The sequence below is a fragment of the Protopterus annectens genome, chromosome 17.part0 (genome assembly GCF_019279795.1).
Source record: "Protopterus annectens isolate FY-2018-M chromosome 17.part0, PAN1.0, whole genome shotgun sequence".
NCBI lineage: Eukaryota > Metazoa > Chordata > Ceratodontiformes > Protopteridae > Protopterus > Protopterus annectens.
The window spans coordinates 580,803,533-580,820,882 of record NC_056751.1 but is presented as its reverse complement, the minus strand read 5'-3'; the positions used below and the strand labels follow the sequence as shown (position 1 = coordinate 580,820,882).

The 17,350-nt window shown below is 44.9% G+C and overlaps 1 protein-coding gene across 1 annotated transcript in view; it reads left to right on the top strand.

Moving 5' to 3' along the window:
* Positions 1-17,350, top strand: part of MTCH2 (mitochondrial carrier 2) — a 1,452,460-nt gene that overhangs the window by 896,927 nt on the left and 538,183 nt on the right. The window lies entirely within an intron of this gene.

Sequence of the window (17,350 nt, the reverse complement as noted above, 5' to 3'; positions counted from 1 at the left end):
ATACTGAAAATACAAATGCAAATGCAGAGTATATATAGGTCTAAAAAAGTCATATGACCGGCAGCCAAAAAGTCACATGACCCAACCATTAAAACAAAACATGTAAAAATCAATAAAGTTCTTCCACCATAACCTAGCCCCTTATTTGGGGGCTTCTGACAGGGCAAGAAAAACTGATGTAATGGCATCGGCTGCCTGTTTTTATACCACTGACAACCTGATGTCAGTCCTGGAGTGACAGCAACCGATGCAGAAATACTAAGCCTTTGGTGTTCGGGCCTACTGAGGGCTACCCTGGCAGGATAACCCAAATGTGATGACTGCAACAGTGAGTACACTCTAACATCTACATTTATGTTAAGTGTATACAACTGTACTTTCTGGCCCTAGCAGATTTTGTTTCCCTTCCTTTGGGCTCGTATGGCACAACCTCCCTGGGTGTTGGATCCCATTCTGGATCTTCTGAGTCACCTGTCTGGGATGCCACTACCCGACCAACAAATCCTAATGTTAACTGCATGGGCTCTCAAATTTTAAAAGATAGCCAGATATGCCAGGTTGATATCTTCAGTAGTTCACACAATTTCCTCTTCTCAAAAGCAATTATCCAAAAATACTTAGTCTTTTCCATTTACTTTAATATTTGGGCATCATCAGAAGCACTGGACCCTTTTTGTGCTCCTCTCCCATTGATATTGGAATTTTAGAACTTCACCATGATTCCAATTTTTCTACTGTAAAATTTCAGATGACTGCCATTTCAAATTTTCATATAAGCCATAATGACTTTTCCATTGCTTCTCTTAGATATCCAAAGCTTTCCTCAAAGGAACCTTTTATGTCCTTAAATCACTGTTGCAATTCCCTGCCCATGGGTAGCCTGATATCCGCTAGTATACGAAAGCCTACTGGTACACCAAACATCACACGTAATCTCCTCACAGTAGAGTAGGGCATAAAAGTGACGTCCAGACATACCATCCTCAGAACTTTTTTGCTGCCGGTCTGAATGCATCTACAGATCTGAATGCCTATGTTGTTTCCGCCACTTTGAACACATCTTTAATTCGCCAGTTTCAGCACCTACATCTTATTGGTACCGAGCCTTTGCAGATAAGTACCCCTTTGGGGTTTTGTTTTTTCTTAGCGTTTTTGTTGCTTCTGGGGGTTAATTTCATCCAGGAAGGGTAAATGCCAGTGCTGGGGACAGATTTCCCATAAAGATTGCCATGAATAAGTGTCTTTTTTACCGTACAGCTTCTCGAGACCGTACAACTTGTTTGATTTGTGAGACTTTGGACCAAAAGCCCTTCATAATAGACTTTCTTCCCTTTCTTTGTGTCTTGAAAACCAGCACCTTAAGCTTCTCACTAAAGATATAATAGCAGGAACTGCCTGCCCTGATGGTCAGCCTTTGGGGAAGAAGGTTAAAAAGTTTAAACTGGAATCTTCTACTGTCCGGCCTCTGGGCATTTCTCCTGAGGTCATCGAGAACCTGGAGGCTCACCTGGCTTTGTTTGATTCTTCTAAAGCGACCGGGTTGGAGGCTAGTGAGGATCTGGCTTGCAGCACATCTGATGAGGCTTTGCAGGTGTCTGTTTCAGACATTCAAGGGGAACCATGGTTGGTTTCTTCCAAAGGGCCTAGAGGCGTTCCACAGATTTTAATTAGGGAAGAAGTTCCCACTACAGTTATTGAATGTTGTCCTGTGTCAGAGCCTTCTAAATTTTATAGGACGGACATTCCTTTAAAGAAGAAACAAAAAAGTAAACATGTTTCTCCTGCTGTTAGGGATCCAGAGAGTGAGTGGCAAGCCTTTAACTCTGGGTTTGTTTAATTATTTGATGGCATTAAAATCCCCTCAGGGGGGTTTCTGTTCCAGTGCCCTCTTGGTCCTTTGCTCCCCTTAAGAGGCCCAGGGAACTGGATTCCTCTGAGGAGGAGTAAGATTCGAATGAAGAATCCCTAACTTTACTGTTCCCAAATTCCTTCTCCTTTAGACTTTGGGTCAGAGGAAGAGGAATCTAATAGTCCTGATACTCTCTTTGAAGAACTTTCATTTGGCGACACAGTAATAAGGATGATGGATTTTTTAAAATGGGATTGTGCTCAGTTCTCTGAAATCCATAAACGGTGCTACAGGTTGTTGCAGATGGAATCTCCAAAAACTTCTGCCATTCTTCCTGTTTTGGCTGCTTTGTTGGATGCTCTTTCCACTGCCTCTAAAGCTGCTGATTCTTTGCCCCTGCTCCCACAAAGCCTGATGGGGTTTTATAGGGTACCTAAGGATTGTAACTTTTTGTAAAAATGTCCTGCTTCTGATCCCTCAGTGGTGTCTGTAGCATCTGATTAGCCTTTTCATTTGCTTCCTTTGCCCAATTTACCACTTTCTGATAGACAGCAGAACCATGGAAAGGCTAGGTAAGATTTTCACCACATCTACTCTGGCTTTTAATGCTATTAATTATCAGACACATATGTCCAGGGATGTGTTGGCTGCTCTTTCTCAGGCTTGTCAGTTTATTTCTGTTCTCCCAGACTCAGAAGTTAAAACTTCTACTCTTTCCATGTTAGAATGATGAACCACTTAAGAGGAAGTCCCATTCAAATGTAGTTATGACACAGCAGGGGTGCCTCTTCTAGGGCTGCTGCTTTTGATTCAGTGATGAGGAGGTATTTATTGGCTTAGGCTTCAACCTTTACCTGATGATATCAAGACCAAGTAGATAGATGCTCTTCTTGATAGTAAACATTTGTTTGAGGCAGCAGCTGCTGGTTTAAGTCCCTTCCTTACAGGTACTCACATGTTTGTCTCACCTGTGCCTAAACTTTCGAGGAATTACCCTAATAAGCCAGCCTTTGTTCACAGGCAGTTTCACCCTCCTACTAAATGCAAAAAGAGTGGCAAGCAGGTTCATCCTGCTAAGACTACTCAGACTTAAGGGATTCAAAAATAGTCCTCTCCTGATAGACCAGGTGCTGTATGACTATCCACCCCTTCCCAGTCACATTCCTCTTTCTGTTCACCTTTCTCTTTCTCTTCCTCTTTGGCTTCAAATTACTCAGATTTCTTGGGTTCTGTCCATCATTCGTCAGGGGTATTTCATGGTGTGGAATTTAATGGTGTGGAAATCTCATCTGGCTTTTATGGGCATTTCTCAGCCTCCTCACAAACAACTTCCTTTTTTTCCCTAGAGGTTCATAGAGACCTTTTGACCCAAGGCACTATTCAAGAGGTACCTGTGTTCCAAAGGCGGAGGGTTTTTTTTACTCCAGAATGTTCTAGTACCCAGAAAAGAGGATACTTGGAGACCAATTCTAGACGTCTCTCATCTAAATACTTTCCTGAAGGTGCCCTCCTTTCAAATGTTATCCCTTGAGACTTTTTTTTTTCCTCCACTACCTCAGACCAGTATGGTGTCTGGATCTTAAAGGATGCTTATCTCCATATTCCAGTCCATCCCCTTTTCAGGAAGTTTTTGCATTTCTCTGTTGCTTTCTGACTTGTTCTGTTCTCTGCTTTGCCCTTTGGCCTTTCTACTGCCCCAGGGGTATTCATCAGATGCCTCGCTCCTATGAATCCTAATATTTCCTTACTTGGACTTACTTGCTGTTTCAGGCACCCTGTCCAGAGACTTTATTTCAAAAATCTTCATTTTGCCATCTCTTCTTTAGAGCATGGGGTTCACAGTAAACTTCCTGGTAGTCTCTGACTCCTTCTCAGGATCATGTTTCTCTGGGTTGCAGGATTCAGACGGTGCCTATGCTGGCATCCCTGCCTCTTCCAAAGGCCTTGACTCTCATTTCCTTCTTTCAGACTCGTCTTCCTCTAAACTCCGTTACACCCAGGGAATTTCTGAGAACTCTGGGTTTCATGGCATTCACCATTCCTATGCCTCCTCTGGCCAAACTCCACATGAGAAAGTATCAGTGGTTTCTGAAGTAATTTTGGCTTCAACATGCACATCCTCTATAATTCGTAGTTCCTCCTCTTCCTTGTCTCAAAATGGAACTTCACTGGTGGATCCAGCAGTTGTCTCTAAATCCAGGGCTCCCTTTTCATCCCCCTGTTCCCCTCTCAGGAATTGTTAAAAGACACTTAAGACAATGGATGGGAAGCAGCATTTATCTCCCTAAAGGTAGAGGGGATGTGGTCGCCTCTTCAGCAGAAGAAGCACGTCAGTGTCAAAGAGATGAGAGCTCTTATGCTGGCTCTTCAGGCTTTTCATCCTCTCTTCTCTCCAGGGCCTCTCAAGGTGTTTACAGACAATACCACAATGAAGCTGTATATAAATAAGCAGGGAGGAACACGATCTTATCTTCTTTGCTGTTTGGCACTCCTGGTAATGGAATCTTACTGTCAAGTATCAAGTGACTCTTCAGGCAGTTCACATCCCTTCAGGTCAAAACATTGTGGCAGACACTCTGAGCAGGTCCTTAACTCAATCCCATGAATGAATGCATCACAGGGATGTGTTTTTGGACATTGTCCACTAGTGGAGTACTCCACAGATAGATCTTTTTGCCTCCCCTCTGAACAGACATCTTCCTCTGTTTTGTGCCAGAGTCCCAGATCCTCTGGTGTAGAAGGTGGGCACCCTCTCTTTCTTGGAATGGTATGTTTCTTTATAAATTCCCTCCTCTTCCTCTCATTCCAAAAGTCCTGTTCAAAATTCAACAGGATGCTTCCAAATCTTGTTGGTCACTCCCTTTTGGCTGCAACAGCATTGGTTCCCTCTTCTGCATTTAGCCAAGGGCAGTCATCCCAAGTTACTTCAGAGGGTGGACCTGCTCACACAAGACAAGGGATGTCTCATCCCTCCCCACCTATCTGCTCTTTAACTGATACCGTGGGTAATAGGATTTTGACTCCACATAGACACCTTTTTTTCTGTGGACGTGCAGAGAGTTGTGCAGGAAGCCCACTACTAGGAAATCCTACTTATCCAAATGGAAGAGGTTTTCTGTTTGGTGTCTCTCTTGTAACCGGGACCCACTTACAGTGGATGTTCCTTTGGTTCTCTCTATTTGTGTGAGTTGCTCAGTGCTGGTTTGACCTGTTCTTCTATTAAGCTCCACTTATCAGCTATCTCTGCTTGTCTACATTTATCTCCTACTTTGGCTTCTAGAGGCTAAACAGTTCCTTAAAGGCGCCCTTCACATAAGACCTCCGAGGAAGCCTATTCCTCCTCCCTGGGATCTTGATTTTATTTTGAAGAAGTTAACTCAAGCTCCTTTTGAGCCTGCTGATTCAGTGTCCTTGTAACATTGTTCTTAGAAGACACTTCTTTTGTTGGCTCTTACTTCTGACAGATGGGTGTCTGAACTTCAAGTCCTTATGGCTTGCCCTCCATTTTTGGTGTTAAGGACAGGGTATCCTTGCTTGCACACTAATCCTTCTTTTATGCCTAAGATGGATAATGAGTTGTCACTTAATTCATTTGCCTACTTTTTCTCTTTTCTGCAGTCTGTCCGTGAGAAGATGCTGCATACTTTGGGCATGCATAGACAACTCAGATTTTATTTGGATAAGACTACAGCTTTTAAAAAAAAATCTGGTCAGTTTTTTCTTTTCATCCTAGGTTCTTAGGATTAGCTGTATCCAAGCAAACTATTTTCCTTGGATTTCAAAGGCTACTTCTTTTTGTTATACTTTTCATGATAAGACCCATCCTTCTTCTGTAGAGGCTAATTCTGCTAGAGCTGTGGCTTCTTCTGGTGCTTTTTTCAAGGGGTTGGATACTAATTCTATTCTTGAAGCAGCTACATGGGATTCTGTGCATACTTTCACCAAGTGCTGCAAGTTGGATAGCATCTCCAGAGCTAGAGCTGGTTTTGCTAGGGCCATTCTTCATGTCTTCTTAGGGGGTTCTACTTCCTCCTCCTCCTGCCAAGTTTCTTCTTGAGCTTTAGCATCCTCCCATATGTTAGGAGTACTGCAACAGTGAAGTAAAGGACATAGTACAGTTGTGTAAAATCTTACCATAACAGTAGATGTCCTTTCCTTCACTGTTGCAGTATTCACTCCCTTCCTCCTCCTGCCAAGTCCTTTTCCTTCCTGGATGTACTGATTACCTCTTGGGTTTCCTTAGGCTGGTTTTAGGTTCATAGGTTCATACTAGGCTATCTGCCCTGGGGCATTTATAAGCTTAGCCCGATTGTGTTTGGCTTACGCCACCCTTTGATTTGAGTATACTGTGCCCTTTTTAAAGGTTAGTTTACTGTGCCTCTGTCTAATAGTGACACTAAAGTAATCCCCGGGACAAACCTACGATCCCCCATCCACTCATCAAGATTCTTCTTGAAGAGAGTCAGTGAGGTGCTCTGCCTAACATGAATTGGAATTCTATTCCAGAGCGAAGGGAGCCTCTGGGTTATGAATCTGTCCCTCCAGCATGTTCTATTTATTTCTGTGCTGAGGTTCAAGTCCCTCGAGCGTGTGGCTCTAAGGGATTTAGATTTACTGAGGTGGAGCATGTCAATTAATTCTGGGTTGGACATAGCTTTATATGTCAGGCATAGATCGCCTCGAAGTAGGCGGTATGCAACTGAGTAGAGCTGGAGTTTTTTTTAACCGAGCAGCATATAGCATCTGTTTGAGTCCCTTGATCCTCCCGGTGAGGTACTTTTGGGGTCTTTCTAATTGCTGCCGGTGTCTGGTAAGGTACATCCCAAAGGGGGCATTGTATTCTATGATGGGCCTGATGAGGGATGAATAAAGGGGCACGATTACCTCTCTTGATCTAGATGTGAATCCTTTCATGATGAGGTGGGCTATGTAGAAGGTCTTTCTAACCACTTTGGCAATGTGGCAGTCCAGATCCCTAATTACTTTCTCTGTACTTAATGGGTTACCACCTATGTGGTAATTTGTGGGCACATTGTTTTTGCCAAAGGGTATGACTATACACTTTTTGGCATTTAGCTTTAGACCATGGCTCTGGCACCAGTTATCCGTCTCTGCGAGACCTTTTTGAAGGATGTTTGTGTCAGCTGGAGAGTCTATTATGGTGCCCAGTTTGCAGTCATCTGCGAACTTGGTGAGCCATAGTCCTCCCACGTTGGCCTGTACCTCAGAAAAGTAAATACCGAACAAGAGAGGTCCCAGGACAGAACCTTGTGGGACGCCACTTGTGACCGGTTTCGAGTCTGACATGGCTCCAGCAACTCTGACTCTGTGGGTTCTGTCTTTGAGCCAGTTTGCGACCCATCTTGTGACAATAGGGGTTTATATTTAAGCTGGATAGCTTATCTATGATGCCCGAGTGGGGTATTGTGTCAAATGCCTTTGCGAGGTCCAGATAGGCTGTGTGGACTACCTTCCCTTCATCTATGGCCTTGGTGACTCTTTCAAAGAAGTCAACCAGGTTCAGAAGGCAGGATCTGCCCTTGATGAAGCCAAATTGGGTAGGATCTAGTGTCTGTAGGTCCCCAATGTCTTTGAGTTCCATGATGATCCTCTCCATAGCCTTGCATACTAGGCTAGTCAGGCTTATGGGGCGATAGTTTCCAGGGTCCGCAGAGGCGCCACCTTTTGTGGAGTGGGACCACTGTTGCTGTACGCCATTCTTTGGGCACATATCCTGTAGTGAGGTTGAGATTGTACAGCAGTTTTACTTGAGGGATTAGTTCTTCTTGGAGTTCATGTAGGACGCAACCCGGGACGCCATCTGGTCCCATGGAAGCCGTGTTTTTTGCTTTGGAGAGGGCGGCCTTCACCTGAACATCAGAGATGTTTGGGAGGCTGCACTCTGCCGGGATAGATACTTGCTCTTTTGGGGGGGGGGGGGGGGGAGTTTGCACTGAACCTGTCTGCCAGGATATTGGTGATGTCTGTGGGTTCAGTGTATTTTTTGTCGTTTAGAATCAACTCTGAACAAGTCTGGGAGTTGCATCCCAGGTTCCTAACATAACTGAAAAAAGCCTTATCATTGTCTTTAGTGTCCTCTGCAATGTTTCTCTCTAAGCTGGCCTTGGAGGATTTTATGAGGGATCGTAATTTTTTGCTAGTACTGATCAGAGATGCCTTCCCTTTTAGGGATTTTGCTCTATCATGTAGTAGCTTTCTCCTTCTGTTGTACAGTTTATTTATGGCTGGGGTCCACCAGACTGGACGCCTGCCTTTGGATGATTGGGTCTTGATTTTGTGTGGGATAGCATGATCCATGCATTCCTGGAGATGTCCTTAGAATGCGTTTATGTGGGATTCTGCAGTTTGGGCCGTAGTTTCCACTGGCCCTGGGGCCTTGAAGGATTCCACTTCAGTTTTGAGAAGTGTGAAGTTCGCTTTTGAGAAGTTTTTTACTGTGGTTTTCTGGGCTGGGGGTGGTGTCAGGATGTGGATATCCAGTGAAATTATTTTATGGTCTGATCTTACCAATGAGGGATATACTTCTGGTATGGAGCATAGAGTCCCCATGTTGGTAATGATTAGGTCTAGTATATTTTCCCCTCTTGTGGGAGTGGTGACTAGTTGTTCCATAGCATTTGAGTTTATAAATTCCAGGAACCTTTGGGCTAAGGTGCTGGGGCTTGAGTAATGCTCCCAGTCTATGTTTGGGTAGTTGAAGTCTCCCAATTTAATGGTGTTCGGAGAGATCTTAGTGTTCTCCAATGTTTTCAGGAAAGCCGAGTGGGATTCCTGGCTTTGAGAGGGTGGTCTGTAGGATGCTATAAACTGAAAAGCAGTCTTGCCCACTGTCAGTTGCACATGGATGGTCTCCGATACTTCGTGCACTGCCACTAACCTGGAGGTGTGGATATCCTTGATAAATATGGAAACTCCCCCTCCTTTTGTGGTTTGGTCCGGGTTTTGGGGCCGAAAAGCATGATATGAGGTATAGCCTGGTAGTGCTGGGGTGCTCTATGGAGCCTTGAACCAGGTTTCTGTCACTGCACAGATATCGATGTTCTCCATACTGAGGAGAGCTTCGAGTGCATGCATCTTGAGGTTAAGACTTCTGGCATTTAGCAGCATTACCCTTAGTTTCTTGTTCCTTGTTCTGTCTATGGAGGTGGGTTTGACTTTTGAGCCTTGCCTAAAAAAGGCACTGTGGGGGTGGCAAGAGCCTTTGCCAAAATCCGAAAGCCCAGGGGTGACAGGTGCAAACCGTCCCTAGCGAAGCAACGTGGCTTGTCGAGCATGTCATCCCAGGCTGACAGACACTGGATCCCCTTTGAATGACACCAAAACTTTAGCCAGTTGTTAAAATCGATCATTTTGTCTTTATACTGTGGCATCATTCTAGGTGAGGGTAAGATGTTGCTCAAGGTCAGGGTCATACCGGCCTGGGCTACATGATCAGAGAGCTCCTCTGTCTCTTTTCATGTAGTCGAGGGAGGTACGTCTCAGGTCATTCACGCCAGCATGTACAATGACTGAGTCATATTTGTATTTGCTTTGGAGTGACCTGAGTGCTTGCGTTATGTGGCGGATCTTAGCGCCCGACAGGCAGCTCACTGTGACCTTCTCTTTATTCAGCCTGGTGAGAGGGACGTCAGTGTGTCTGACAATAGAGTCACCTATTACAAGGGTATCAGGTGTGTTATTCAGCCTTAAGGGCTGTGACTGCTTGGCACACTGACTTTGTGTGCTATGTGTTGTATGTGTTTTGTTTTGGGGTAGCGTTTGCTTGGCTGTCTGCTTTGAAGGACTCTGTTGCTTAGGTAGATTTTTATTTAGAGCTTCCGAGTATGTTTTTGTGTTTTTATGTGTTTGGTTCGCTGTTGTGGTTGGGACTATGTGATACTGGAATTGTGTTGGTTACCTTCTCCTCCTGACTGGTTACACCAGTTCTGAGATGAGAGCGCTCAGCCTCCAGTTTGGCTATATGGTTGCATCTCTTACATATATTTGAACCTGTTTGGAGGAGGAGAGGGTTGTCCGTGTACATGAGACAGTTGTAACATTGCCTCAAAATTCCCAGATTCACCAGCTGGACTGGAGAGGAAACCATTGACTGACCTTTGGACATGCTAGAGTAAATAGGGAACTGAATTAAAAAGGACCAATGGGGGTCTAGGTAATCGTAGAGAGTATAAGAGTAAGTAGTGCTTATGGTTTATTAGTGCTAACTTGTAAAATTACTTATTTGGACCAGTGAGGGGCCTTAGAATGAGAATATGGTGTTTAATTTGAGAGAGAGAGCAGTTCTAAGGGAAAAAGTGAAGAGCAGACTTTGTGGAGCCAGGAATAGTTTAAACCCAATTAGGCGGTGCTGCCCCATGCTGCACTATGCGCAAAAACGTGCAACACAGCGCAAAAGAGGGTTTTAAGAGAGGGAGATCAAGGAGTTTGGAATTGACCCAAAATGGCCAATAAAACTACAGTTTCAAGGCAGTAACCACTCCCACAGGGGCAGGCAGGCTGCTCAATGTTTATCACTGCCACTGATGAACACAGAGACTTCCCTTTAGCCCAAGCAAACAATGGCCTAAAAGAAACTTACAAACAGTTCAGAACCGCAAATCTGTAACTGAACTTTTTTAAATCTCAGAAAAGTGGGGAAAAAAGCAAGATTTTTTTTGTTTTTTGTTTTTTTTAAGGAAAGCAGAGGTTCACAAGTATCAACAAGTTAGAACAGTGCAGTAAATGACCCCACACTTGAGGCCAGAGACAGATAAAATGCAAGTTTTAAGAAAAAAAACGATTTTAAAAATAAGTGCAGGCAGGAAATTCAGTAATCAGCTCTAGGTTGTGTTCTAAATACAGTTACCAACACAGAAATCAAGTTTAACAAGCCAGAAAATGCTCAAAAGTAGGCGGCAATGCAGAAAAACTTAAATAATCTAAAGCAAAATACTTAAAATCTCAAAAGTGGCTCCTTTCTTCTCTCAGCGTTTTCTCCTCTTGGTGGGTGCTTCACCAACAGCCAACAAGTCCAAAAAGACGCCAAAACCTACAGGCAATCGGGTTTTAAGAGAGGGAGATCAAGGAGTTTGGAATTGACCTACTGAGGCAATCAGTTCTGAGGATGGTACATCCGGAAGTCACTTTTATGCCCTATGCTATGTGAGGGAGCATACTTGTGATGTTTGGTGTACCTTAAAGCAGCAGTAGGCTTTGATATACTGGCCTACATTGGGCTACCATGGCAGGGAATCCCATATGTTAGGAATATTGCAACAGTGAAGGAAAGGATATCTACTGTTATGGTAAGATTTTACACAACTGTACTTTACTGAGGCTTCCAATTCCAGAACCATTTCCTCCATGGGATGCCACATTGTCAGTCCAGTCATCGACTTATAAACCTTTTGAGCTTGCAACATTGGCTGGCTTAGTTTCTTGGAAAACTGTTTTCCTGATTGCAATGATCTCCGCTAGATGTGTTTCAGAATTAACAGGTCCTTTTATGCAAAGCCACCATTTCTCATCTTACACAAAGTGTCAATGAGAATGAACCATACATTTCTCCCAAAAGTATATGAAGCAGATATAAATTAATACCTTGACCTGCCAGTATTTTTTCCTAGTTACCCTGCCAAAGGAGAACATATGATGTTCTTCGTGTTTCACTGTGGCAGTCATCACACTTGGGTTATCCTGCCAGGGGTAGCCCTCAGTCAGACCAAATACCAGAGGCTTAGTATTTCTGCGTCAGTTGCTGTCGCTTCAGGACTGACGTCAGGTCGTCAGTGGTATAAAAACAGGCAGCCAACGCCATTACATCAGTCTTTCTAGCAGAGGAGCCCGAAACAGAAGCAGTTCGCACTAGTGCCGGTCGGCCGCTACCTGAGTTTTCTTTTCCGAAATTGAAGTTGAAGTCTTCTAAAGCTAAGTACCCCGTTGGGGATCCTTTTTTCTTGCTCTAACCTATGTCAGAAAAAGTTAACAGTTGTCTCGCCTGTGGAAAGCAAGTACAACACCGAGATTTCCATTCTTACTGCGTTACCTGTTTAGGCCCAGACCACAACGTCCCTCGCTGCTGGTTTTCTGCTTTGTTCAACGTCCACACTACATCATCGGGCCCTTATTGTAGCTAAATACATTTGCTCTCGATCTCCGTATTCTGAAATGGCTTCGGTAAGCCATCCGACTACCGATCTTCCATAAAAACGTAAGGATAAAGACAGAGACAGACTGCACAGGTCCAACAATGCCGACGACGCTTCCATTAAGCTGGTCGCCAGTTTACCGGTACTCATTGAGGCGCTTTCGCAGCCCCTGATGCCCGCTTCAATGGATTCTCAGGTTGCTACTGAGACCCGTTTGGAGTCCGGTATGCCGGACTCTTCTTTGACTATGGAACATGCAGATGTGTCTCTACCTTGGATGGGTCTAGAGCCGCTGTGCAAGCACCGGCTTCTAAGGAAGTTCTTCACACTACCGATATTCAACACAGTCTGACGACTTATTTCCCGTCTTTAGTTCTTTCTAAAACTACCGAGTTTCTAAGGCCCAGAATACGAGCTACGCCTAAAAAAATGACAATTCAAACTTAAGCGCCTGCTTCCTTGCCACAATCACAGATGCTTAAAATGGCGGAAGACCTTATCATGCTGATTAGGGGAAGCCAGCCTTCCCCTGCTAAAAGAAAAAGAGGCTTGTCCCCAGCAGCTTTATCTGACCCAACAGTCCGACGACTCTGAGGTTTCTGATTTATGAAGACATGCCCTTATTTGCTTATGAGGATTCAGATTCAGAGGAATCCATTCCTTCTGCCTCTCCTCCAGAGGATTTTTCTTTTGGTGAAACTCTACATACTTTGCGAGAACATTTGCACCGGGCATGCCAGGATTATCCTCAGTCCAAGAGGAGACTCGGGGAATTTTTAGATTTACCACAGCACAGACCCTTAGCTATCCCTCCTGTTCTGGATGCTGTCTTTATGGAATCCAGCCTAACTTCTGATACTTTACCTCCTGCTCTCAGGAAACCTGGCAGGTACTACAGAGTCCCTGACTCGCACAAATTTCTTTTCAAGAATCCTACTGCTGACCCAGAGGTCATCTCCTAAGGACCTAAAGGAATAAAAGCAATTACAGCTAAGCATCCCACCCCCTCAGACAGGCATTCCCGAGCGTTAGATGGGGTAAAAAAGTAGACACTTCTGCAATTCTTGCCATTAGAGCATTAAATTGTCAGTTCCACATGCTGAAATGGTTTACTACCATAATTTCGAATGGCACTCAGTCGACCGCACTATGTTCGACAATGGCAATGTCGAACTTCAAAAGCAAGCCTAGGAACGGGTTTTAACATGGGTCGAAATAGGGGTTCACTGCTGTTGCCGAACTACAAACCTCGTCCCTATCTCAACTCCTGTTAAAACCCGTTCCTAGTCTTGCTTTTGAAGTTCGACATTGCCGTGTTCGACTTTCCATTGTCGAACATAGTGCGGTTGACATAGTGTCATTCAAAATTATGATAGTAAACCGCTTAAATACTAGCAACATACTATGGAACTTATTAAGCAAAAATTATCTACCTTCCTTGACTGTGCAGAAAATAAAGAATTACAGGAGCATTTGCATTCTGCGAGCCAAGTCAGCAAGCATACCCTGCAATGTGGGATTGACGCCCTGGAAGCATCTTGCAAGGCAGCAGTCACAGGTTATGTACTTAGAAGGCATGCCTGGCTTAAGGAACAGACCATGCCAAATCAAAATTATTGGACGCACCTTTGAACAAAAACAATCTGTTTGGCACCAAAGCAGAAATGGTTTTAAAAAAGATGGAAGAACAAGCTAAGTCTTTGCAGACAGTCAAAGATTTTTTGCAAGTACAGCCTCCAAGATTCAGTAGGCATTGCCCCTCAAAACATTGGTCCTTTCCAGCCCCCTCAAGGCCACCTCAGACTAGACCTAGGGGAAGCAGACCCCCCAGACAACAGTCTCAGGGTATGCAGAGATCTAAGCAGTGAAGTACCTCCACTTCTAAAACAGGGAGTGCTAAGCCACCTCCTCATGGAAAGAATTCACAATGACTTCTCAACTCCTCCTCCCAATTACTTGTGCCCTTAGGAGGAAAATTTGCATGCCATGCAAAAAACTGGGCCTCCATCATCAATGATTGATGAGTCCTCAACATAGTATCCCAGGGGTACATATTTTATTTCCACACACTGCCAACCCCAAAAGGGTTCCCAGATCTTCCTCCAAACCATTGGGCAGAAGCACAATACCAAGTTCAGTCCCTGCTCTCCATAAGGGCAATTCAGCCTGTTCCTGCTGAGCAGATAGGCCTAGGTTTTTATTCCAGACTTTTCGTGGTACCCAGAAAAGAGGGCACCTGGCGCCCAATCTTAGATCTATCCATTCTAAACACCTTCCTTGTGGTACCAAAATTCAAAATGCTCACCCTACAGCAGCTTCTCCCTATGCTGTCCAAAGATGCCTGGTTAGCCACCCTAGACCTAAAGGAGGCCTATCTGCATATCCCAATAAGGGACTCCTGCAGGAAATATCTACGTTTCAGGGCAGGATCTATGCATTATCAGTTCTCTGCACTTCCCTTTGGCTTATCCACTGCACCCAGAGTTTTCACAAAATGCCTGGCTCCAGCCATTGCCTTTTGCAGACAAAGAAATATTCAAATGTACCCCTACTTGGACAACTACCTGATTCAGGCAGACAGTCAGGAAAAGCTCTTGCAGCACCTGACATTTGTAAAGGACCTTCTAACCTCACTGGGTTATACTATCAACGAAAAGAAATCCAAACTAGTCCCCAGTCAAAAAATTGTATTCGTGGGAGCAAGCTTAGACACAACATCCCAGATGGCATTCCTTGCTCCAGAAAAACAAGCCTATCTGACAGGCTACTTCTCTCAAATGGCCACCAGAACCCAGTTATCCACAAGGAAAATCCTGCAAGCTCTAGGGTTCATAGCCTTCTGCATTCTGCTAATTCCATATGCCAGACTGCATATGAGGAAACTTCAGTGGTACTTAAAAAGTCTTTGGTGCCAACATTCTCAGGACCTGGAAACAATCATACCTATGATGCCTTGTCTAAGGAACGAGTTCCTTTGGTGGGCAGCAGCATGCAACCACAACACGGGCCTTCCCTTTACACAACCCCACACCGCCCAGACCCTAACCACAGACACATCAGACTATGCTTGGGGTGCACATCTGGCTGGCAGGTGCATTCAGGGCCACTGGAGCCAAAATCAAATTAATCTGCACATCAACCAGAAAGAGATGCTTGCTGTTCAGCACGATTCAACAGCTTTCAGATCCCTACTCTTTCCGGGGCCTCTTCTAATCAAAACCAACAACACCACAGTGATGTGGTACATTAACAAGCAAGGGGGAAAATCCACTCTTACCCACTCTGCAGGCTAGCCATGACCCTTTGGAACACTGCCTCAGCCATGCATATTCACCTGCAAGCCCAATTCCTGCCAGTTAACCAAAACTCTCTGGCAGACAGCTTAAGCAGAAATCTCCTAGACCCACATGAGTGGCAATTAAACCACACCACCTTCAGCCTTGTGGCCCCAAAATGGGGTACTCCAAAGGTGGACCTATTTGCCTCCCCCTACAACCACCAGCTCAGCAAATTATGCACCAGGGAACCTCACAGCAAAGCATGGAAAGTGGATAGCCTGTCCTTCCACTGGGAAAAAAAACTTAATCTATGCATCCCCCCCTTCCTCTTCTTACCAGAGTACTTATCAAAATAAGGGAGGAGAGGCCAAGGGCAATCCTGATTGCCCCAGACTGGCCACACCAGCACTGATGCCCACTACTGTGCAGTCTGTTTCCGTTCCCTCCATGGCACCTCCCTCAGATTCCAACTCTCCTGACTCAGAAGGAGGGAGAGTTCTTGCATCCACAATTACACACCCTGAACCTGGCAGCATGGCTTATTCCTTGACTTCTCCTCCAGTGGCCAGCCTAAGCAAGCAGGTCCTGGATGTTATATGTGAAGTCAGACAACCCAGTACTAGAAAATCCTATGCTGACAAATAGAAAAGGTATTGTTCCTGGATCCAGACTAAAGGAGCTGAACCAGTACAGCCATCCTTACTTCTCATCCTGGATTACCTAGCAGACCTACTCCACAGGGGCAGTTCCTTCTCTTCCATTAAAATCCATGCCTCTGCCATCTCTGCACATTACAGCACTGAGCCACCTCTCTTCTCACACCCCTCTCATCAAGCAGTTCCTGAGAGGGGCTAACAACTTAAGGCCACCAAGAAGAGCCCCTTGGGACCTTAACGTTGTGTTGGAAAAGCTCACACTCCACCCCCTCCCCTTTGAAGCCTGCAGCTTTAGCAGAGTTAAAATTCCTCTCTTGGAAAACAGCCTTGCCTTTGGCCATCACTTCAGCTAGAAGAGTGTCTGAGCTACTAGCACTTATGGCTGTTGAACCCTTCATCATTTTGCATGCTGACAGGGTCTCTCTCAGGACTAACCCAACTTACATGCCTAAAGTGGTGTTCAGTGTGGCTCTCAACCAATCTATTCATTTTGCCCGCCTTTTTCTCTAAACCTCAAAATAAGGGGGAAAGGATCCTGCACACCTTAGATGTGCACGGACAGCTCAGATTCTACCTGGATAGTACTAAGCCCTTTAGGAAATCTGACCAGTTACTAGTCAGCTTTGCATCAGGGGCAGAGGGCAAGGCAATATGGAAACCATCTCCAAATGGATAGCACACTGTATCCATTTCTGTTACAAACACCATGGAAAACCACCCCCACAGGGGGTCAGAACACATTCCACTAGGGCAACTTCAACCTCTACAGCCTTTCTCAGAGGAGTCCCTACCAGGGACATTCTGGAAGCTGCAACATGGAGTTCTGTTCATACCTTCACCAAGCATTACCACCTGCCTATCTTTTCCAAATTCAGGGCAGGCTTTGCAACCGCAGTCCTGCAGGGCATACTAGCCAGCCTCAACTCTTCTTGACTGCCTCCACCCATTCTTCAGCTTTGGAAATCAACCCAAATGTGATGACTGCAACAGTGAAACACGAACTACATAGCACAGTTGTGTACACTTACCATAAATGTAGATGTTCAAGTGTATTCACTGTTGCAATCCTGGTTTTCCAGCCCCATTGTCTCTCTCTCTCTCTCTGTCTCTCTCTCCCTCTCTCTCTTCCTCACTCCTTACAGGACTATTGGTATTTACCTTTTTATTGGTGGTGTTATTCCACCATAACTTAGCTTCCTATTTGGAGTCTCCTGACATTTGGGACAAGAAAAACTGATGTAATGGCGTTGGCTGCCTATTTTTATACAACTGACGACCTGTCAGTCCTGAAGCGACAGCAACCGACGCAGAAATACTAAGCCTCTGGTATTTGGGCCGACTGAGGGCTACCCCTGGCAGGATAATCCAAGTGTGATGACTGCAACAGTGAATACACTCGAACATCTACATGTATGGTAA